Genomic DNA, 23,988 nt, shown 5'->3' with positions numbered 1-23,988 from the left:
GGGGCTCATTGAGGAAAAAGGCTTTGGGGCACCAGGGAGAGTAAATCTGTCCCTGTATATAATGTATATATTTATATGGTAAAACATGATCCAAACAAAATTTTTCTTCTTCACTACAATAAGTGAGTTACAGGATTTAATGAATCTGTCTGTATTCGGGGAATAGCTAAGTGAAAGAGCAAACATCTGTGCTGCACCAATCCCCAGCAGTGGAGACTCGGAGCCCAGTTAAAAGAATTGCAATATACATGGTTATTCACTAAAGAGCTTAAGGATCGAGTCTTAGCTTCGACTGATCCTTCGGCTCTCTTTGGCCACCGGAGTCCTACGGTTCAATCTGAACCGAAGGGCTGCTTAACAGCCGATTCACAAAAGCCTGTACAGCAGTCGAAGGCGGCGGAGCGGCTCAGCCGAGCTGAAGGCATATGTTTTTAGCTCACCTGAACCAAAGTAGCAACCAAAGCGAGGCAAATGGCCTGCTGAAGGCCAGCCGTTCGCCCCACAAATGACAGCTGGGTGGAGCCAGCTGTGATCTCACAGCTTACTCCGTCCAGTTGTAATGACAGATCAGCGTCCCCAAATGACCTGGGGATGCTGATCTGTCATTAAACAATAACAACTGGGCGGAACCGGCTGTGACATCACAGCCGGCTCTGCACAGTTGTTATTCATTGGCCGGGACCTGCTATTCACTCACTGCCATTCGGCCCCTATGAGAACAGGGGCGAACGGCAGCGAGCGAGCTGCTGGAGCTTCGGCTCAGCCGATCCAGATGTTGGATCGTCTGATTCTAAGTCGTTCTGCACTTTGGCTAAATCGAACATGCAGAGCATGTTCGGCTGGCCGAAAGCAACCATGTGGCTTGTATGAATATTCTAGCCAGAAAACCCAGCAAATGAAGAAGCTGCATACAAACCTCTATGCCAGGCAACATGTGAAATGTCTCATTGGGTTTATTAGATTCTCTTTATTTGTTGTCAATATTCTATGATTCTTATATAGTTTATTTCTTTTTTTTTCAGGAATCCGCCATCCTTTCTACAATTATCATTTGAGCAGTCTGAAAATATATAATGAATCCCAGAGGAGACAAGCTATACGAGTGCTCAGAGTGTGAGAGAAGCTTAATTTCAAAGTCACTTCTTACAGTTCACCAGAAGATTAATAATGAAGGGGAATTATTTGATAAGACACATCTTACTCAACAACACACTAGAGAAAAGCCATTTAAATGTTCGGAATGTGACAAGTGCTTCACAAATATGGGAAATCTTACCGAACACCAGAGGATTCACACTGGAGAGAAGCCATTTCGATGTTCAGAATGTGACAAGTGCTTCACACAAAAGGAAAGGCTTGCTGTTCACCAAAAACATCATACTGAAGAGAAACAATTTAAATGTTCAGAATGTGACAAGAGCTTTATAACTAAGGGAATTCTAGCTAACCACCAGATGATACACACTGGAGAGAAGCAATTTCGATGTTCAGAATGTGACAAGTGCTTCATTCAAAAGGGAAATCTTACTCTGCACCAGAGAACTCATACGGGAGAGAAAGCATTTAAATGCTCAGAATGTGAAAAGTTCTTCACAACTAAGGGAAGTCTTACTAAACACCAGAGGATTCACACTGGAGAGAAGCCATTTCGATGTTCAGAATGTGACAAGTGCTTCACACAAAAGGAAAGGCTTGCTGTTCACCAAAAACATCATACTGAAGAGAAACAATTTAAATGTTCAGAATGTGATAAGAGCTTTAGAACAAAGATACATCTCACTCTACACCAGAGGATTCACACTGGAGAGAAGCCATTTTTTTGTTCAGAATGTGACAAGTGATTCACAACTAAGGGAAATCTTACTCTGCACCAGAGGACTCACACTGGAAAGAAACCATTGAAATGCTCAGAATGTGACAAGTGCTTCACAACTAAGGGAAGTCTTACTAAACACCAGAGGATTCACACTGGAGAGAAGCCATTTCGATGTTCAGAATGTGATAAGAGCTTTACAACTAAGAGACATCTCACTCAACACCAGAGGACTCACACTGGAGAGAAGCCATTTCCTTGTTCAGAATGTGACATGTGCTTCATAACTAAGGAAAGTCTTACTAAACACCAGAGGAGTCACACTGGAGAGAAACAATTTAAATGCTCAGAATGTGAAACGTGCTTCTCATTTAAGGGAGATATTTCTAAACACCAGAGGATTCACACTGGAGAGAAGCTATTTCGATGTTCAGAATGTGACAAGTGCTTCACCCAAAAGGGAAATCTTACTGAGCACCAAAGGATTCACACTGGAGAGAAACCATATAGATGTTCAGAATGTGACAATTGCTTCTCACAAAATGCAAGTCTTATTCAACACCAGAGGATTCACACTGGAGAGAAGCCATTTCGATGTTCAAAATGTGACAAGTGCTTCACAACTAAGGGGAATCTTAATGCTCACCAGAGGATTCACACTGGAGAGAGACAATATAAATGCTCAGAATGTGAAAAGTGCTTCTCAGATAAGGCAATTAGCGTACGCTGGAGACGGATGCCGGCATTGTGCGAAGGAGACGCCGAGATGCCGCGGGGATCGAGGGACAAGGTTAGTGTGATTTCAGGGTATTCCCGAGTGTGGCTCGGGGTTACCGCTCCTAGCTAGGAAATTTAACCCCGAGTCACACTCGGGAATACCGCCAGGGAGGTTAATAAACACCAGAGGATTCACTCTGCAGAGAAGCTATTTCGATGTTCAGAATGTGACAAATGTTTCAAGCAAAAGCAAACTCTTACTCAGCACCAGAGAATTCACACAGGAGAAAAAGCATATAGATGTTCAGAATGCGACAAGGGCTTCTCACGAAATAAATATCTTACTGTTCACCAGAGGATCCACACAGGAGATAAACCATATTAATGTTCAGAATGTGGCAAATGTTTAACCATAAAGTCACATGTTACTTTTTACCAGAGGACTCACACTAGATAGAAACCATTTTTCCTGCTTGGATTGTGACAAAAGCTTTACATCAAATATAAATCCTATTGGACACCAGAAGATCCACAGAGCAGAAAAGCTGTTTTGATGCCCTAAATGTGAGACTTCATTTAAATGAGAAATCTCATTGGACAGCTGAGCAATTACCAAGGAGAGAAGTCAGTTATGTTCTGAAGACATAAACACAGGTCTAGATAGCTAAAGCGGGGAAAATGTGGGGAAGGGAATGGTGTAACGTGGGGAGTACCGCACCCCTATTTTAGTTTAGAGAGATTTGGAGTTTGTAAGGACTGGGGTTTTTTAGGCACTCAACATAATGGTTCACAAACAATGTTGTTTAGGTACAAAAGAGTATAAATGTATTAAATGCAAGATTAAAAGTCATTCACTATGTAAAATTTATGGAGACAACCTAGAAGGATCACCTCCAATAGCCAGCCAGTGCCCTCTAGCTAGTTGAGACTACAAGAACATGATTAATTTAAACAGTTGACACATACAATTCATTATGTAGGTCACACTTCCTACAATGTGATTTTGTGTGATTTTGTGGGCCACTCATCTGAATCCTGCTGGACCAAGTGTGGTCATTCAGGTATTTTCAAAAAATAATGCTAATTCTTGACATGATCCTGAGTGGTTCTGTCAATTTATAGTGTCAGTCATGAACATGATTTGTGCATTTCTATGTCTACAGTGTACTAGTTTGCTGCAAGGTCATGTAGTCTTCTATTGTCTAGCTCAGGGGGTTTGAACTGGTGGGATATAACGACAACGCTTTTCGCGTACTACAACGCTTCATCAGGTCTACAGGTGTTCTAGATTCAAAGCATAAAACATTCACATGAGTCAACTCATTAGCATTTCATCAGACGTGATGTACATATTCACATAATAAACAGCAAATGCATCCAAATATGTCTATAGTCCAAATTAGCATGAATTACCAAAAGGATGTTCGACATAAGTACATAACAGCAACTGACAGACAAACAATGCAGTTAACAGAAGACAAAAGACAAAATAATAAAGAGACTAGCAAACAGTTATGTAGAGATGCCAATCTCACCAGTCCTAGGTGGAGCAAGCGGGTGCCCCCATAGGGCAATATTTCACAGTTCAAGATTTTGGAAATTTTTGAGGGTTTTAGAGATCTGCCCAGATGGTGGAATGAGGATGAGAGACGAAGTAGCCGCGTCTAGGGAAGAAATAGGGCCCATGTAATAAAGGAAGGTATCATTTGACATTAATTGAGCACACATCTATGGGTGGCATGATCCCAATAGGCAAAGAGTAAGGGAATGTGTGAAGGTAATAGGGAGTGTGGGAAAAGACCATAAGTAACCTTAAAGAGTATATGACAAACCACAACGAGCTCATGGAAAAACATCAAATCAGCCATAGCAAATAAGGTCTTCCACCAATAAAGGAGCATCCCTAGCAAGGGGAAGATCAAAAAGGAAAGAAAAAAGGTTTTCACATGGGAACACCCCATGCCCCGAGTATAGCATAAATTATAGCCGTCACCTCATAGTATCTGTAAAGGTTTTACCTCCAAAGTATAGATCTCACCTCCAATAGTGCAGTTACCGATTTAGTTATATGGATCGCGAAATACCTTTATGTTGTGGTATTCAAGAGTGGAGGCGTGAGTGCTGTCCTGCGGTATAAAGCCCTACTTGTCTAGTTCCTCATTCCCATCGCGCCCATCGCTGTATGCCCGGGCATGCCTCACCGAACATGTACAACAGCGATGGCCCCCGTGGACGTCTACTTCAGCCCATGACGTATTGACGTCATGACCCATCACGTGACCGAAGGTCGCCATCAACCAGCTGAGTCCACACGCCCATCACAAGCCGTCATAGGCTGGCGTGTCAACAGCGTCCGCCCAGCTGGGGGTTGGGTTGTGGCTGGTCATCCGAGGATGACAACGCCCACATTCTATCTGGTATGAGTGGAAAAGAATTAACCCTCTAGGTCCTGGTTAAGAAAGAAAAAGGGAAACAAGGTATACATAAGAATTTTCTTATGGCCTCAAAACGAAAAGCGCCTGGGATACTTCATCTAAGTAAGCCCAAACAAACACAGGTCTAATCCAAAGAGAAATTGGTGTTGATTTTCTTAGGAAGTAGAGCTTGTTGACTTTGCAATCTGTATGTTAACTGAGTAAACAAGGTGATCCTCTGCTCACTCTGAATACCCAATCATGTGCAAGGGAGTTTAAAAACAAATCAGAATTTTAGCTTTAACTTAATTGAATAATAGAACTGATCAGATCTTTTCCTCATTCACTGAGCTAAATTGAACATATACTTTGCCGGGGGGGGGGGCTAGTGAGCAGCCAAGCAAGATGGCCACATGTTGATATGACTCTACAGCACCTGGGTATGTGAACAATTGGTTCAGTATGCTATCCATCGATTCTCATTCTCTTTTCTCTTCACTTAACATCTACACCTGAGTGACTGCCTCATATAGATAAACGTCTGCATCCCCACCTGTGGCATGCCTGGCAAAGATGGCATCTCCACCTTTCTCTTCAGGGCATCTCGTCTATTCCCTGGAATTGGCTGATGCATTCAACGGTTCCTCTAACAACAGTCTTCCACCACACTCACCTCCTGAACAACCAGAGGTCTCTTGTCAAAATGCGGCCCTCTTTGATGTAAGCTGCTGCTTCAAAGGAAATTTCTGGCCGCTACCGATAAAATTACTTCTTAGCTTTCCATGGAGATTAAAGAATTGGGCTTTGTGACTACACGAGATGGAGTAAAAGATAGATGATGTTTTCTCAGAAGTGGATTATAATGAGCAGGATCTGAGCTTTATTAAGTCTGACCTCTCCACAGTCATGCAAAAATAATAAGATTTGGAAAATAGGATCCTTCAGGGAAACAAGCACATTTGCAATGTTCCTGAGGATATTGAAGATCTTCAAACCACGGTCAGTGCCATGTTACAAGAACTGCTCCTGGGTACCCAGTCGAGCAGCTTGAACTAAATTTGATCCATCTCTTAGCTGGTCTTTTATTTTGACACCTTCCTTATCTACCGTAATGGAACAGTTGGATTGCATTTATTACCGTTTTCTGCTTAGTTTGTGAGTTAGACTTTTTTGTTTGATTTCGCAAGCACAGTTTTTTCCTTACCTCACTTTATTACCATTCTGTTTCATGTTTTGAGCACCATATGATACAGCTGATTATCTTCCACTGCCCTCAGTTTTAACTGTTCTTGCTACTCCCCATTGCTCATCACAAAACTGCTGAAGGCAACCGAGTGAATAATCCACCCAAAGTGAAGTGAAGTGGGCGGAGCTAGCAAAGACAGCTAGCTCCGCCCAACTCTTTCCTATTGGTCGGGACCTGCTAGAGTCTTCTAACAGGTCCCGGCAAATGAACAACTGAGCGGAGCCGGCCGTGACGTCGTGGCCGGCTCCGCCCAGTTGTCATTGTTTATTGACAGTTCAGCGTCCCCAGGTCACCTGGAGATACTGATCTGTCATTGCAACTGGGCGGAGCCAGCCGTGAGATCATGGCTGGCCCTGCCCAGCTGTCGTCTGCGGGGCTTTTGGCGGGCCAAAGGCCATCTGTTTGCCCCGCTTCAGGTATCACTTCGGCTCCGTCGAGCCGAAGCATATGCCTTCGGCTCGACGGAGCCGGTCAGCCGCCTTCGGGAGCTGTACGGGCTGTAGTAAATTTGACTGAACAGAAGGGCTCTGATGGCTGAATCTAGCCATAGGATCAGCAGGAGCTATGGCTGATCCTTCGGCTAGCTTTGTGAATAACCTCCCCGTGTGTTTACTCCTGTTCTTTGTCATAGCATGTTAGTTTATTTCACTTCCTCAAAAGGATATGTTGCAAAACTTGTTCCATGTTTCCAAATTACACTTCCTGTGGTGATCTAGGATCTGGTGCAGCACCCTGATTTTTGATGATTGAATCCCTTCTTACTAGGCTTATCCTCATGCTACCCTGGGTGTTTCCTTTTGCTGCACTCCTCTATTCCCCCTTTTTCCTTCTTGCTTTCTCTCCCCTTCAGTCCCCCTCCATTTCCTTTTCTCATCTTTTGCTCTCTATTTTCTCCCCTTCTACCTTTTTTTTTCCTTTTCTCTCTATCTCCAGCAACTCACTGTGCTTTGCCACTTTCTCTCCATTCCTTCCTCTCCTCTGCTCTCTTTCTTCTTTCTTTGCTTTCCTTTCTTCCTTTAAGTTTCTATTATTGTTTATATAAGGTATGGATTGTCTCCACTTTTGATGCGCCCTCCAAGTCCGGGTGGGTTGGGCAGCCCCTCTTTATTGGAATACTATTTGGTATTTCAGAGCACCGCTTAGCAATTATGTAATTATGTTTTTTATCTCTGATGTTCCGTTCTCCTGCTTCTTTCCTCTTCTCGTCCTTTACTTCTTTTTTTTTCTCTGATGACACCAGGTCCTCCTGACAGTTCAGCCATGGCCTTACGCTCTTGTTGCAGTATGTTTTGCATGTGCAAACTTTTCTTACTGTGGTGGAGATGACATCCTCTCCTTTTCATATTTTATCCCATAACTTGCAGGGACTTAATTCTCCTTGAAAACATAGGATTGCTTTTAATTATTTTTCATCCCACCAAGCTAAAATAGTGTGCTTGCAACAAAAGAAAATGTATGTGCTCCTGTATATTTCCACAAAAATTACCCTCAGGTTTATTAAGCTACCTTTAATGAAAATAAGAGGTGGGGTTTGATAGCTTACTATAAAAACACCCCTTTACTCTGCTCTCTGGAGAGAGCGGACCCGACGGGGAGATACTTGCTATTACAGAGAACAGTTCAATGTTCTGCTTTATCCTTCACTCCTTTGCATTTTTATTGAAGGATGAATGACTCCCTTCTTACTTTTTCTCACTCTATTGCCTATTATATTGAAATGTGCTTCTCCCGTTTTTTTGCCGAAAATGAGCACTCGGTCACATCCCTGCTTTCCCTTAGGGAAGCCCATAAGGCTACATTGGCGATAATCATTAACCCAGCATCTCAGTGGGAAAAAAAGGCCCAAAAAATTTCTGTATTGTTGTCTCACTTGGAAAAGTTGGAGTCTGATTGGAAAGCTATCCCTTCAGCTTTGCTGTGTGAGGAAATTGGTTCTGTTAAAACAGAATCGATTCTTCTCATTATTAACCCTTTCCCTTCCAGCTCCGTACGGCATACGGCGGAACAAAAGTGTTCCTGAAACGCCAGGTCAGTATGCCAGGTGTTCCTGGAACGCCAGGTCAGGAGGTGGCATTTACAGTTCTGGCATTTACAGTTCTGCTACAAGCTCATGGTCGCTTTAGCGACCATGAACTTATAGTAGAACTGTTCCCCTGACTGTCCCCTGTAAATTAATAGATGTAATCAGCGGCTCACAAGCCGCTGATGACAGCTATTAACAAAACTACCGGGCGCACCGCCGGCCCTGGCATTTGAAGGCTCCTATTCATGCCTGGAGCCGCTATGGAGCCTCAATGGATCCCCGTTGCTCTCCCCCGCTTGTAGGGGCTGTGGCAGCCCGGATCCGAAAAAAAATCGCCGGCGGGGGGGGGGCAGAGGAGCGAGCGGCGCTGGCGGAGAGAATCCGCGGCATTCAGTATGGCCGAGCGGTGAGAAACACAAGAGCCGCTGTCATCCTGTCAGTTTCTGGGGATGACAGCGGCTCTGTGCATGGCCAAACGGAGGATCTGTAAATATTATTGATATTTACCGGTCCTCTGTGTGCAGAGCAAACACCCGAGTGATCGTCTGAGCACTCCGGTGTTTGTAAATAACTGAGGACACATAGTACTATGTGAGGACCGCACTATAAGAGGTGCCTTGGCGCGGCAGTGCGACTTTCATATTTTCTGCAGAAGACGTGTATCCAAACCTCTGTTATTAACCTCAGTGGTGAGACAAGTTGTTTTACATGCTGGTTTGTAAGTGTGCCATGATAACTTTCTACTGTTTTACTGTTCAAAGCCCATTTCGTGTGCAAATTGTTGAGTGCGTTTGTCATTTGTTTTGCTTGACATAGTGCTATGTGTCCCCAGTATGAAAGAACAGGATGTGATTTACATCACTTCCTGTTCATTCAATAATTTTCTCAATGGGGAGAAGTACTCAGTACAGAGGCTCCTCCCCATTCAGAAGCTACTTGATAGTAAAATATTTACTATCAGCAGTTTCTGAATGAATGGGAAGGCTCTGTATTGAGTGCTTCCCATTCACTGAGTGCTGAGGCTGCAGAAAAAGAAATTGAGGACTCTCTGTCCTCAATTTCTTTTTCTATTTCAAAAGGGAAACGTCAGGGGTCTGTTTAGACCCCAGATATTTCACCATAAGCCCCCCCCCATCCCCCAACAGTAAAGTAAATAAATAAAATGTGTAAAAAAAAAAAAAAGCACAACCCCCCTCCCCACACACACATAACATACATGTGCTCCATATTGTGGTGTATGCCATGCACATGCGCTGCAGTGCGTTGTTAGAACGCATCGCAGTACATGGTAAAGTTTTGTGACGCATTGCCATGCCTTGTGATACCTTGTGTTGCAATTAAATATACGCCTGTATCATTTTATCACAACGCAAACACAGCGCAAAAACGATTGTTAACATAAGTCGCTTATTTACAGTTTTGTGTACCTTAATTTTTTGACCTTTTCGCAAAAAGGCGCAATATCAAATTTGCAACTATTTGTTTTTTATTAACTCAATAAAGTTTTATCTTTTAGATTTAGTCAGAAAATAACTTTTTTGTGCACTGATACTGATTTTAGTGTGTTTTATCAATTCAATTGTGTATTTTTATCAGTTTAATGTTAATTTGAGAAACATTTTTGCGCAATAATCGCAGGGGCTACAAATTTAGTAGCACCATCTTTTTATTCTACCAGGCCTGCGCTTTCAGAAAATATATATGGTTTGGTGGGTATTTTACAAACGCTAGCAACGCAGCAGTTGAAAATCAAATCAATGGGAAAAATTGCATAAATGGCGTGCTCAGCTGTTCGGAAGGGCTTGGCAGTGAAAGGGTTAAAGAAAGAGGAAAAACAGCTTTGATGGTCCATGCAGGTGTGAATAACCCTGAACTTATGCTTGCAAATATGCTAAAAGCTTGGCCGAGGGCCCCTCCACCTATCAGACTCCGCCTTTCGGATGGTTACACTTCCACATACCCCCTCCTCCATTGTTGCGCGGCAAACCCTCATGCTCATGTCCTATGACGTTGAGTCCTCTCCTACTTCAAACTCTCCAAATTTGGGATAACACTAGATACCATAGCAAATTACAATCCCACACTGAACTTTCCTCCCTATCCAGGGAAACCCCTTATTCCTCCCACATCTAGAATCACATTCTGCATTTTCATGGTGGTCTTCCCATAATATTACCTGTTTGCATCAGCTGCTGGATGATGGGTCGATCTGTGGCTGGACCCACTTTAGGGATAGATTGCAAGCCCAGCTCTCTGAATATTTTAGATACCTTCAACTCAGACATTGGGTTTCTTCACTTCATCCTAATACCCCACCTCTGACGGCTTTAACCATTTGTGAACATATTTGCCTTCATATTTCTGCTACTCCCAAACTTATATCCACTATTTATTCCCAGTTAAATTCCTTATCTTCAACGTCTGCCTATAGACATGTGTCCAAGAGGGAAAAAGATCCGAAAGCATCCAAGTCTGATGTGGATTGGAAATAGATTTGGACAACAGTGGCAACTTGTAGTATTTGTATAACTTCATTGGAGACTGTGTTTAAGTCCCTCAGAAGATGGTATCTTGTTCCCTCCAGATTAGCTCATCTGCACATTCTGCTCAATGTTTCTTTGGCTGTGCCTCTAAGGTAGATGTCCTTTATATTTGGTGGTCCTGACTTATGCTGACTAGGTAGCCCAGTGGGAGGAGAGCACCATCCCCCAGCCAATCACCCCTTTCATGAACTTACTAGGAGTCCTCACATCAGCCGACCTTTCACTACTGTTACATGGATGGCAAAAGTGGCAGACAGGGGCGGGGAGAAGGCAGGGAAGAGGCAGAGCGGGAGGGGGGCCAAGTTGCTGCACCATGGGCCTCTGGGTTGTACTTGCCCCCTGGGCTAAAAGTTGCCAGTCAGCCCCTGGTTCTGGGTTAAGGTCTTCCTCCTGCTGCAAACCTTCTTCTCCATAATTATTCTGAACTATCCCTGGTGTGCTCTTCTGCACTGTGAATCCCCAATTCTTTCCAAATCACAAAATAAACTGGCAGTCTACGTGTTACTGGCAGCTAAGCAAGCAAGCTATCGCTTATGCATGGTTATCAGTTTTATTTCTCTTTCCCCGGTTTCTCTTTCTTCTTTATCTTCCTCACTTTCTTTAGTCTAAAATATAACTCTTTCTTGGCAATCACCAAGGAGAGAAGTCCTATCCATGTTCTGAAAGTGATTCATTTCAGGTTAAAGAAATATCTGCTTTTATCTGTTGGGCTGTGCTGATGACAAAAAATAAGTTTTGGATGTGACCACACCGGAGTTGAATTACTAACTGAATAGAGGATGTTGACTTAGTAAATTGTATGTTCACTTATCATAGCAAATAAAGTAAGGCTGTGTTCTCTTTGCATTTGTAAAACCTGAATTTGTATTCAGGTTTTACAAACATGGGGTGCCAACTCCACACAGCTCCAAAGCAGCTAGAGCATTAGAGGAAAATATGTAAAAGGAGCCAAAAGATAATCCTGCTGGCTGGATGAAAGATGTTGTAGTATTCTTATTTAAAGGAGAACTATGGGGTCAGTGCTTTTACCCATAGTTCTCCTAAGGGTAACGGGATGACACAAACTAGCGTACTTCCGTCACCCAAAGCTCAGTATACCGCAAGCTACAGCTCGCGGCATAACTGAGATGCTGCAGCCGATACGGATCCCGACAATTATGTCTGGATCCACCCAGCTGCGTGAGTGACAGCTGGCTATCTAGAGGCAGAGCCATCTGTATCCGCTACCTCCCCCGTCTGTTCCACCAGTCAGCACTGGAGGATCGGACAGGGGAGGGGGGGAATCCCTGCAGGGAGTTGTGAGTGACAGTCACGGCTCTCTGCACGGATAGATCAAGAAGTGAGTTAGCGATGGTATGTGTTCGCTCACTTCCCAATCTACTGAGCAGAACTGTGACAGTTTCATTGTCACAGGTCGGCTCAGAATATGAGGCTGAGTGAAAATTATTTGCCTCATAATTTTCCTTTAATAATCTATATTTATATAACACAGTCCTGACCCTTGCAGATAGAAACAATAATGTGTTGCAATCTAATATAATTCACTTTTAGCTTTTAAAATGCATCTATTATGTATAGAGACTTAAAGTGGTCAGGACTAAAATGTGTGTTTTTGTTAAACTTTTTTTCTCTTTTGTTAGGTGTAGTTGTATTGAATATTTGTGTTATTTTTAAATGCAGCCAGCAGGTGAAGCTCTTGGTTCCTTTTCATACGTGCTGCCTATTGTTTGTGGACTTCAGCTGCTCAAAGAGTAATCAGTGCAGAGACGGCTCCGCCTTCCTTCCCTGCGCATCAGTTTGATGTTTCAGTCCTAGACAGGATGTTTGAAGGGGAACATCTTCTGCTGTGCTCTCAACTTAAAACCTGTAGTTTTCTGGCAAAACGTTTGTCATGGGTCCAGCCTGTATTACACATCTATTATATTTATAACTTTGTATTAAGAATATAAACATTTTTATTTGATGGAACTTTAATAATTTTTATTAAGAATTAGGTCATACACATATAGCGCAAACATATCAGAGGTGGTCGTGAAAGTCATACATCACAGTTAAGTAGTGCATTATAGTTACATATTGCATTATACCAAGGGTTGGAAAATTGTTTCTGTATACAGATATAGGCAGCAATTTCCCTAGAGCATGTCAATATTGATGTAACATTCAAATACGGGCTATACATGTAGACCTTTTTTTTTTTTTTCTTAAATTAACCTTACAATCAAAACCTAGAGAATGGGGATAAAGAAGGAGAGAAAGTACCGGCTGGCACGGTTCCGTACGACCGGCAGAAGAAAGGAGAAAGAATCAAGATGAGACATGTAAAGCATACACATTGTGAATGGACCCAAAAAAAAATAAACAAAATCTTTATCTGCATGCATGAACCATGTCTCTGCCTCATTTAAACACATCTTACTTGTCTTTTCATCTTGCAATGGCAATGTGAAAGTATGAAGTACATCTGTGGAATGTGTTCTATTCTAGACTCTGTAAAGGTTATATATGTGACAGAGCCAACAGTGTGTCAGCTGGAAATTGTCAGCCAATTGTCAATGTGGTGATATGATTGGTAACGTGATAATAGTATTCTATTGGTTTTTATATTTCATTTTAAGATTCCAGATATTGGTTCTTTGATTGGCTCACCACTATGCCATGAAGAAAGGCGGTCATGAAAACAGCTGATTCGGATGACTCGGCCCCACTGGAAGTGACACAGTCGAGAAAATGTATAGGATCGAGAAAAATTATAGAACACTGACACTGTCCGGCCCCTCCACTCTCCTCCCACAGCTCACAGCCCAGAAGCATGGACAGCCAGCGGCGGTCTACAGTGGGTGAGAGTGCCTAAGTACCAGACATGGAGCGGAGTAAGGCCAGAACCATGTAGGGAGCCCAGTGGGAGGAGAGCACCATCCCCCAGCCAATCACCCCTTTCATGAACTTACTAGGAGTCCTCACATCAGCCGACCTTTCACTACTGTTACATGGATGGCAAAAGTGGCAGACAGGGGCGGGGAGAAGGCAGGGAAGAGGCAGAGCGGGAGGGGGGCCAAGTTGCTGCACCATGGGCCTCTGGGTTGTACTTGCCCCCTGGGCTAAAAGTTGCCAGTCAGCCCCTGGTTCTGGGTTAAGGTCTTCCTCCTGCTGCAAACCTTCTTCTCCATAATTATTCTGAACTATCCCTGGTGTGCTCTTCTGCACTGTGAATCCCCAATTCTTTCCAAATCACAAAATAAACTGGCAGTCTACGTGTTACTGGCAGCTAAGCAAGCAAGCTATCGCTTATGCATGGTTATCAGTTTTATTTCTCTTTCCCCGGTTTCTCTTTCTTCTTTATCTTCCTCACTTTCTTTAGTCTAAAATATAACTCTTTCTTGGCAATCACCAAGGAGAGAAGTCCTATCCATGTTCTGAAAGTGATTCATTTCAGGTTAAAGAAATATCTGCTTTTATCTGTTGGGCTGTGCTGATGACAAAAAATAAGTTTTGGATGTGACCACACCGGAGTTGAATTACTAACTGAATAGAGGATGTTGACTTAGTAAATTGTATGTTCACTTATCATAGCAAATAAAGTAAGGCTGTGTTCTCTTTGCATTTGTAAAACCTGAATTTGTATTCAGGTTTTACAAACATGGGGTGCCAACTCCACACAGCTCCACAGCAGCTAGAGCATTAGAGGAAAATATGTAAAAGGAGCCAAAAGATAATCCTGCTGGCTGGATGAAAGATGTTGTAGTATTCTTATTTAAAGGAGAACTATGGGGTCAGTGCTTTTACCCATAGTTCTCCTAAGGGTAACGGGATGACACAAACTAGCGTACTTCCGTCACCCAAAGCTCAGTATACCGCAAGCTACAGCTCGCGGCATAACTGAGATGCTGCAGCCGATACGGATCCCGACAATTATGTCTGGATCCACCCAGCTGCGTGAGTGACAGCTGGCTATCTAGAGGCAGAGCCATCTGTATCCGCTACCTCCCCCGTCTGTTCCACCAGTCAGCACTGGAGGATCGGACAGGGGAGGGGGGGAATCCCTGCAGGGAGTTGTGAGTGACAGTCACGGCTCTCTGCACGGATAGATCAAGAAGTGAGTTAGCGATGGTATGTGTTCGCTCACTTCCCAATCTACTGAGCAGAACTGTGACAGTTTCATTGTCACAGGTCGGCTCAGAATATGAGGCTGAGTGAAAATTATTTGCCTCATAATTTTCCTTTAATAATCTATATTTATATAACACAGTCCTGACCCTTGCAGATAGAAACAATAATGTGTTGCAATCTAATATAATTCACTTTTAGCTTTTAAAATGCATCTATTATGTATAGAGACTTAAAGTGGTCAGGACTAAAATGTGTGTTTTTGTTAAACTTTTTTTCTCTTTTGTTAGGTGTAGTTGTATTGAATATTTGTGTTATTTTTAAATGCAGCCAGCAGGTGAAGCTCTTGGTTCCTTTTCATACGTGCTGCCTATTGTTTGTGGACTTCAGCTGCTCAAAGAGTAATCAGTGCAGAGACTGCTCCACCTTCCTTCCCTGCGCATCAGTTTGATGTTTCAGTCCTAGACAGGATGTTTGAAGGGGAACATCTTCTGCTGTGCTCTCAACTTAAAACCTGTAGTTTTCTGGCAAAACGTTTGTCATGGGTCCAGCCTGTATTACACATCTATTATATTTATAACTTTGTATTAAGAATATAAACATTTTTATTTGATGGAACTTTAATAATTTTTATTAAGAATTAGGTCATACACATATAGCGCAAACATATCAGAGGTGGTCGTGAAAGTCATACATCACAGTTAAGTAGTGCATTATAGTTACATATTGCATTATACCAAGGGTTGGAAAATTGTTTCTGTATACAGATATAGGCAGCAATTTCCCTAGAGCATGTCAATATTGATGTAACATTCAAATACGGGCTATACATGTAGACCTTTTTTTTTTTTTTCTTAAATTAACCTTACAATCAAAACCTAGAGAATGGGGATAAAGAAGGAGAGAAAGTACCGGCTGGCACGGTTCCGTACGACCGGCAGAAGAAAGGAGAAAGAATCAAGATGAGACATGTAAAGCATACACATTGTGAATGGACCCAAAAAAAAATAAACAAAATCTTTATCTGCATGCATGAACCATGTCTCTGCCTCATTTAAACACATCTTACTTGTCTTTTCATCTTGCAATGGGAATGTGAAAGTATGAAGTACATCTGTGGAATGTGTTCTATTCTAGACTCTGTAAAGGTTATATATGTGACAGAGCCAACAGTGTGTCAGCTGGAAATTGTCAGCCAATTGTCAATGTGGTGATATGATTGGTAACGTGATAATAGTATTCTATTGGTTTTTATATTTCATTTTAAGATTCCAGATATTGGTTCTTTGATTGGCTCACCACTTTAGCAAATTATCCGCACTGTGATACACATAAAATTGTAGCACACCCCGCAATAGAAGTTTCTTTTTTCGGTGAGATATTTTGAAAGTTTCCTCCCATAAAGACATACAGATGTTGCAGCTTTTCTCATTACCATACTGAGATTGCCTCAGGTGTTCATAGGGGACATTGACTAATCAATCGGAGAAAGGACATGGTAAAACAAAGAGGAAAGCAATTAAAATAGAGAGAAGTTTGAATGTCAGTAAATCTGTGCAGTGTGTTGGTTTACCTGAATCTCACCAGGCTCTTTTTCTCTAAGTCACTGGAGTGAGTACTGATATCAGGGATATACAGAAATCAGACCATAAAGTATATTGTCATCTATTTCATTTCTCATACTTGTGCAGGATTTACTTTATAGAGAATGGTCCAATAGACCACTGCGGACAGTTTAACATTAGATGATGGTATTCCAATGTCTGCAATGGGAATGATTCATGTACACCTAACTATTACTCCTACAATATGGCCAAAGGTCTGTGGCCACCCCTCCAAGCTTTTGAGATCAGGTGTTTTCAGTAAAGGGCAAAAATGAAAAACAAAAAAATGAAAGTAGGGGTATGGTAGTCTAAAGACCCAAATATTTCCCCAAACGTCGCTGAAGAGCAAAAAAGAGGCCACGTCCCCAAATATGGAGAAATTGATCAGTCCTGTCCATGCCCGCTGCTACAAGTCCATCCATATGCATTCATTCATTCATAACACTGTAAAGGGTACTATTAATTCTACAGTATACAAAGATGTTTAAGGTAACTGACTTTGCCCCTGTGCACAAAGCCACCTTTATAAAGACATGCTTTGCTGAATTTATTGTGCAGGAATGTAAGTGGCCTACACAGATCCTTGACCTAAACTACACTGAACACATTTGGGATGAGTTGGAATACATTGTCCAACATCAGTATCTCATCTCATAAATGCTATTTTGGCACAAGAGGCTCAAATGTCTACAGACACACTCCTAAATCGTGTGGGAAACCTTCCCAGAAGAGTGAAAGCTGGTATATATGCAAGGAGGGGTGTTCTTGGTTTTGGAATGAAATGTTCATATGGGTGAAATCTCCAGTGTATCTAAAGCCTTTCACACTTGTAGAACCTTACTAGTCTCTCATATTGTATTACATGTATGTTTAAGATATGTATTAGGGATTAGCATGGAGCATCATTTTTATCCCACTGTTTTGTTAATTAAGAATGGATTGTAAAGCTTCTTACAAACATTAGATGGTGTCCTTATATGCATGCATGTCCCAGCCCCCAAACATACAGTATCTAACAAAACATTTTTCTACAAATATGTAACTTGCCATCAGGCCAACTGGTATGTCTTCACCTATAGAGGAAGGAGCATAAATGGCAAGGGCCTCTTTAACGAGAAGCAGAATTAACTGCCTGGAAACATCCATCCTTCCCCCAGGCAAACTCGGCCAGGGTGTGTCAGCCATTACTGAAAACAAAAATAAAAGCTTTTCCCATGAATGATCTAATCAAATGATTGTTTTCTAATTCCAGCAGGTATTATAGTTTTCTTGAATTACTGCACTCGCTGTTTGTTCATGATGAAGAATCTCATGATATTACCATGCTCCTTGAGTATAGTCTAGCCGCACAACTTCCTGTTGGGTAATTTTATTAACTAATCAATGCGGGTGTGGGGATATCATAGGATACAAAAAAATCATGAATTGCTCTTTGGCTGAAGGTGGGAGAATACATAAACAGACACCGGGTCTCGCCTCAGACAGATAATTTAAAAACTAGAAATCTGAAATTGGCCAGATCAGAATGAAGTGACCCAAATTAAATTTTTTTGGCTGGCTTCATTAATCCTGGGGTGCTTTATGTTCCAATAAACAGAAATCTTAAATGTAAATATATTTGTTGGCTTTCTTTGGCACCACAGATGAGGGGAAACAACTTACATGTGCTCCGTAACATAAATGACACATAAAACCCTCTTTAATTTCTGTATCTCTTTCTATTGTGGATGAGCTCAGTGTCTGTATGCTTTAGGTGATGATACTTTTGGAATACTGCTTCTTATTTGCGGGCCCCTCTCTATGCATCCTCAGATACGTTCGGTCTGGTATCATCATGGTGGTGGCAGCCCAAATATTAGACCTCAAACAGTTCACTTACTCTGAAGATAATTTTTCTCCCTTCATGTGGTGTTTGCAGGAAAGGAAATGAAGGGAAATCTCCCCAATAGTTCACAGATAGCTAAAGAATAAATTCAGAATGGTTGTAATCCTTTTTTACTCACATTTAAAAAACGTTTTTGCTATAGATACTTTAACAAAGACTCTCCAGTCCCTATTGCCATTAATGATACCATTATAGTGTCACCTGTTCATGCTAATGATTAGAGACAACTCCCATTCATTTTCAATGAAGGTTCCCTCCTATTGTCCTCCCTCTACATATTAGAATGTTAATGAACTTGTCCTGGTTGTGATAATGAAGGAGAGCTGAAACAAAGAACAGGTGAAACTGCCCCCATTACAATGTAAACATTCCTTTTGTGAAGTAGATCTCACCTTTTCAGCCAATAGAGACCCAGCACATGTTAGTGAATGGTGGTGAAATGAATATAAGGTGAGGCTGGGCTTGGTCAGTTATGAGAACTGCTGGTCAAGAGAACAAGAAGCTTCTATAGGACCCCATTCTACATTCTACCAGGTAGGAGCAATCTATATGATTGTGGACTTTACAATTTACATGTTTTATCCTCTGGGCATTGAACTGAGAGACATGTTGGCTGCAGGCAGAGTATATCTCGGTGTTCTTCTTAGACGGTTTGGATATTAAACTCAAATCCAGGCAACAGATAATTCATAAATCAGCAAATCAATAACCTGGAAACATTGCATCTCTCATAATGTTTACTCAGTTTGAAATTAATCTGAATTCTATCAAATCCAATCCATGAGCACTCAGCAAGTTTCACATTGCGCTTCTGGTAGAGATTGTAGATTGTTGTCATGTGTACCTTAATTTCTCATTGTTCAGGTCTCAGTGCTCCAAAATCTGTTTTATTTTATCCAATTCACAACTTCCTGCCAGAGGGTGGCAACTTTTCTTCCCCATGGTCACTATGTGTCCTGCAAAGTAGTCACCCTCTGTGCTTGCTCCCGTGAGGGACTACATTCAGAGGTCAGGAGGCATGAAACTCTCTCACATCTCCTCTATAGAATCTTCCCCTCTGCAAAATCTCCACCACCCACAAATCCTCCCCTGTTGACTCTGCAAGGCTCACTGATCACTGCACTGATCTGAGTCACAAGACACTGATTCACAGAAGGGTGGCAGCTCACGGGGTTAAGTTTTTAGTCAGTTTTAGTCAATCATTTGAAAAAAACAGTTTGAAATGGACTCCCATCACTAATCAGTATATCCTCTGACACTGTTGCCACATCACCACCTGACCATGTACCCCCCTCCCCCACCTTCCTAGTGATTATTATTATAACACCAACATTATTATAACATAGACACGCCTTCCGTCTGTAGTGCGATCGCCCGTACCAGAAGACATGGTACAGCAATGCCTTGCATCCAGTGCGAGGCAATTGCATGAAATCGTGTATGCGATTGCACAGCACTGGAACACAGGATGCAAGTGTACCGCGCGTTCTGGTGCTTGCAATCGCACTGCAGGTGGGAGGCGTGTCTGCACTGCCATTGACATGAATGGCACCACCATGCCCCCTTCCGCCCCAGAATGTGGAGGGCTAGACTTATGCAATAATGTGCATTCAGGGTACTGAACCATGTCTGTCCCTCACCAATGCTGCAACCTGACCATTGATTCAGTGTGCGGTTATACTGGAGACTCATATCATTCTTTGATTCAGTAACTGTTCTGGAGACTCATGTGATTCTTTGATTCAGTGTGCTATTGACTCAGAACTGGTGTAAGTTTGTATCCAGTTGTTGGTTCTCAGTTCTGATTGGTTGCAGGGAGGGGCTGGCAGAAGCTGAGCTCTCTTACACTAGGATCTTATTATCAGAGCAGCTTTCCTATTCATTCAACACCGAACTGTTCCAAAGGAATCAGCTCAGTCAGAGGAATCCATTCATACAGTTCACTGAAAAGAATCGATTCAAAAGAACAATTGGTTCATGAAGTGGACATCACTACTCGGTGACAGAGGAGGGGGTGTAGAGGTGAGCTGAATGTGTCACGCTTGTTATCTCATCCAGCTTGTTTTCTCTAAGTTTCTGAATGAAGTCACCATGTGAGCCATCAGCACGCTCAGACTTTATCTGACAATCTTCTCCAATATGGAGTTTTGTTCATTAGTAAGACTATGTATGCTGCTGATACTGATCACTTATACTGATCACCGATACTGATCACCGATACTGATCACCGATATTGATCACTGTGTAGACATTTAATGTGGGAGGCTGAACTGACATGTGCTGTGTAATGCTGGCCACAGACCTTACAACCATCGCAAGACTATTGTCTTGCGATGGTTGTAAAGTAATTTAAAAAACGTACGATCTGCCTATCTTGGACAGGCAGATCGTACTTGCGATAATCGTAAGCCCACCCCCCTGAGGGGCGGGCTTCCGATGACCGCAATACTGAACGGGCAGTGTGCGCTTGCACACACCAGCCCGTGCGGCATTTGTCTTACAAAAATGCTACTCACCCGCCGACAATCGTACGATTCCTGGCGGGTTTTCGAACATGTTCCTAAGATAAAAGTCGTGCGACCGTACTGTAAAAACTGTCACACGCCTTTCACACACCTTGGAGCTCTGTTATAGAGATTTCCATTCTCTCACCCTTCTCCTTGTCTTGATGACAATTTAATTACCAGCGGAGAAGTGAAGGAACTTTCTACAGACAGAAGTACATGTGTGTGTGTGTGTGTTTTAGGCAATTCAATTCTAGAATCCCTCTCAGCTTTGTATTGTCGGGAGAATTCCCCCACGGAATCAGAAGACTCAGTTAGCTGAACCAATCAAGGTTTATTGTAACACATATGCGGAGGTTACAACAGACTTGACATGTGTAGGGACTGTCCCAAACACCAGTCTGTGTAACCCTGAAAAACCTTTCCCTCCCGCAGTCTCTTATAGCCTTCTTCTTCCCCCCCAGCTTCTCCCTCTGTCTTGGGTGAAGTTCCTCTTTCGCATCTGGCCCTCACCTCTCGAATTCTTCTTTGACACGTAGGCAAGTCATTGTGGTTTCAGCCTTGAGACACTGTGTCATCCTGCTTATCTGCTTCGGGCGTTCGTCCTTGGATGTGGGGTTGTTATGTTCTTCTTTCTTGGTTCTTCGTACGCAAGCTTATCAGGCTTCAGCAGCTGTGTCCTGTGTATAGAAACTCAAAGACAGTTTCTAGTTCCAAAACAAGTATATATGAAACCTTTCTTATTGTCATTATTCTACATGTATAACTACTGAAAACAAGACTACATATTATTATTTATGCTATTATGAAATGAACACTATATATCTAAAAATTAATATATCTATATATATCTTCACAGTGTCTGTGTGTTGGTTGCATATTTCCCTCACTTCCTGTTTGATGAAACCGTGTTCACCAGAAATGGAAGTAAGGGAAAATCTTTTGCCCTAAGAGCAGTAAAACGTGACAGGGGTCATTGTATGCAACTAAAACAGTTTTGGGTGGAATAAACGTTCATGTTTTCAGTAGACATGTGCAAAACAAAATAATTCATTTTCAGAAGAAACGAATGAAAAATTTTATTTGCTTCGTCAAAGGAGACAAATGTTTATGTTGTTTTGGATTCGGAGACACCGAGGATTCAAATCCGAAACCACACACTGAAACCGCAGAACGAGCGGTGGTCATATCGGCCACCTGGGCGTTCTGTGCATACGTGCCGCCATTTTGAAGTAGATCTTGGTATACACCAAGATGGAGGCACCCTCATGTTCGAGTGCCGCCATCTTAGTGCATACCTAGATCTAGTCCAAAATGGCGGTGCACATGCGCAGAATGCGCCCAGCCGCCGCACGTTCAGTGTGTGATGTCACTGTCATGTGATGTCACATGCTCCGCCTCCAAGCTGGCGGTGGGCATGCGCAGAACACGCTGGCAGCCAATATGGCCGCCGGTGTGTTCTCAAAAGGAATTAATGTATGCCCGAATATCGTTTTGGTATATTCGGGCCTATATTAAATTTGTTATTTTGGATTTGGACGCACCACCGACTCAACTGATTTTCGTTGATTTGCAGGTTTGTCCAAATGCAATTGCATATGTCAAGTTTTCAGGGTTATTTTAATGCAATATCACAAATCTTAAGAGCACCGGGACATTCCGAGCACCGGAACTGAGTTGAGCCGAGGCTTCGGGGAAATATTAGGGATCTAAACAGACCCCTGACATTTATGTTTTAAAATAGAAAAAGAAATTGAGGACACAGAGTCTTCAATTTCTTTTTCTGCAGCCTCAGCACTCAATGAATGGGAAGCACTCAGTACAGAGGCTTCCCATTCATTCAGAAACTGATGATAGTAAAATATTTACTATCAAGCAGTTTATGAATGGGGAGGAGCCTCTGTAGTGAGTGCTACTCCCCATTCATGAAATCATGAATGAACAGGAAGTGCTGTAAATCACATCCTGTTCATTTATAACTGGGGACACTATGTGTCCCCAGTTATTTACAAACACTGGAGTGATCAGACGATCACTCCAGTGTTTGCCTGCACATAGGATCGATAAATATCAATGATATTTACCTATCCTCTGCTCGGCCACGCACAGAGCCGCTGTTATCCTGAAACTGACAGAGCAGTGGCCGAGCGGTGAGGAGTTGAGAAGCCACATGCTGTAGCCACCCAGAGGGCAAGCTGTGTTGGCGCCCTTGTTGCCATGGCGCCCGAACACCCCAAAGGCAGGTTCTGAACACTAGATTAAAGGGTATGTACATGAATGCTAGAAGTCTAACTAACAAACTGGAGGACCTCAAACTTCTGTTACTTAAAGTGACATTAAACCCTCAGATTTTTTAACATAAACCAATACTGTAATGTGTGCATTACTGTAATCCATGGTTGTTTCCCTTTTCTTTGCTGCTCTTCCTTTTAAATCATCATGTCTTCTCATGCTTAGGGGGAAATTCCCTTTGCAGCTGAGTGTCCCTTCCTGTAGTGCTGGCTCAGGTTGCAAACCTACACACAGACACCATGTATCCATTCCAGAGACAAGGCAGTCTGCTGCAAAACAGAAGTTCTGCCCAGCATGAGAACAGATACAGATTTAAAAGGAAGAGCAGCAAAGAGAAGGGAAACTACCATGGATTACAGTAAGGCGCACATTACAGTATTGTTTTAGGTTAAAAAATCTGAGGGTTTAATGTCACTTTAAGGAGGACTTTGATTTTATAGGAGTAACAGAAAGATGGCTGGTCAGCTTGCATGACTGGGCAGTTAACATACATGGGTACAATCTGTTTCAGAGAGACAGGGTTGGTAGAAGGGGAAGAGGGGTATGCATGTATGGGAAGAACAATCTTCAGGTGCACATGCTTGAAGACATTGCTGATGGAAATGGTGGTGGTGCTGAATGCCTGTGGCAAGAATTAAATAAGCCTGAGGGTAATAGTAAACTAATTGTGGGGGTATGCTATAGACCCTCAAACATAAAGGAGGATGAGGAGACTCAACTCCTCTCACAGATTGAATTGGCCATGGAAAAAGGGTAATGTTATTACAATGAGGGGACGTAAATTATCCGGACATTGATTGGGCAAAATGATCCGCACACTCAACCAAGGCTTTCCATTTT

General features: G+C 42.4%; 1 pseudogene; it reads left to right on the top strand.

Annotated features, from left to right (window-relative positions):
• Positions 1-1,262: 1,262 nt before the first annotated feature.
• Positions 1,263-2,915, top strand: LOC108801635 (annotated as a pseudogene).
• Positions 2,916-23,988: the final 21,073 nt, after the last annotated feature.

The sequence above is a fragment of the Nanorana parkeri genome, unplaced genomic scaffold (assembly GCF_000935625.1).
Source record: "Nanorana parkeri isolate BGI_ZX_2015 unplaced genomic scaffold, ASM93562v1 scaffold2414, whole genome shotgun sequence".
NCBI lineage: Eukaryota > Metazoa > Chordata > Amphibia > Anura > Dicroglossidae > Nanorana > Nanorana parkeri.
This window is presented reverse-complemented; position numbering and strand designations above follow the sequence as displayed.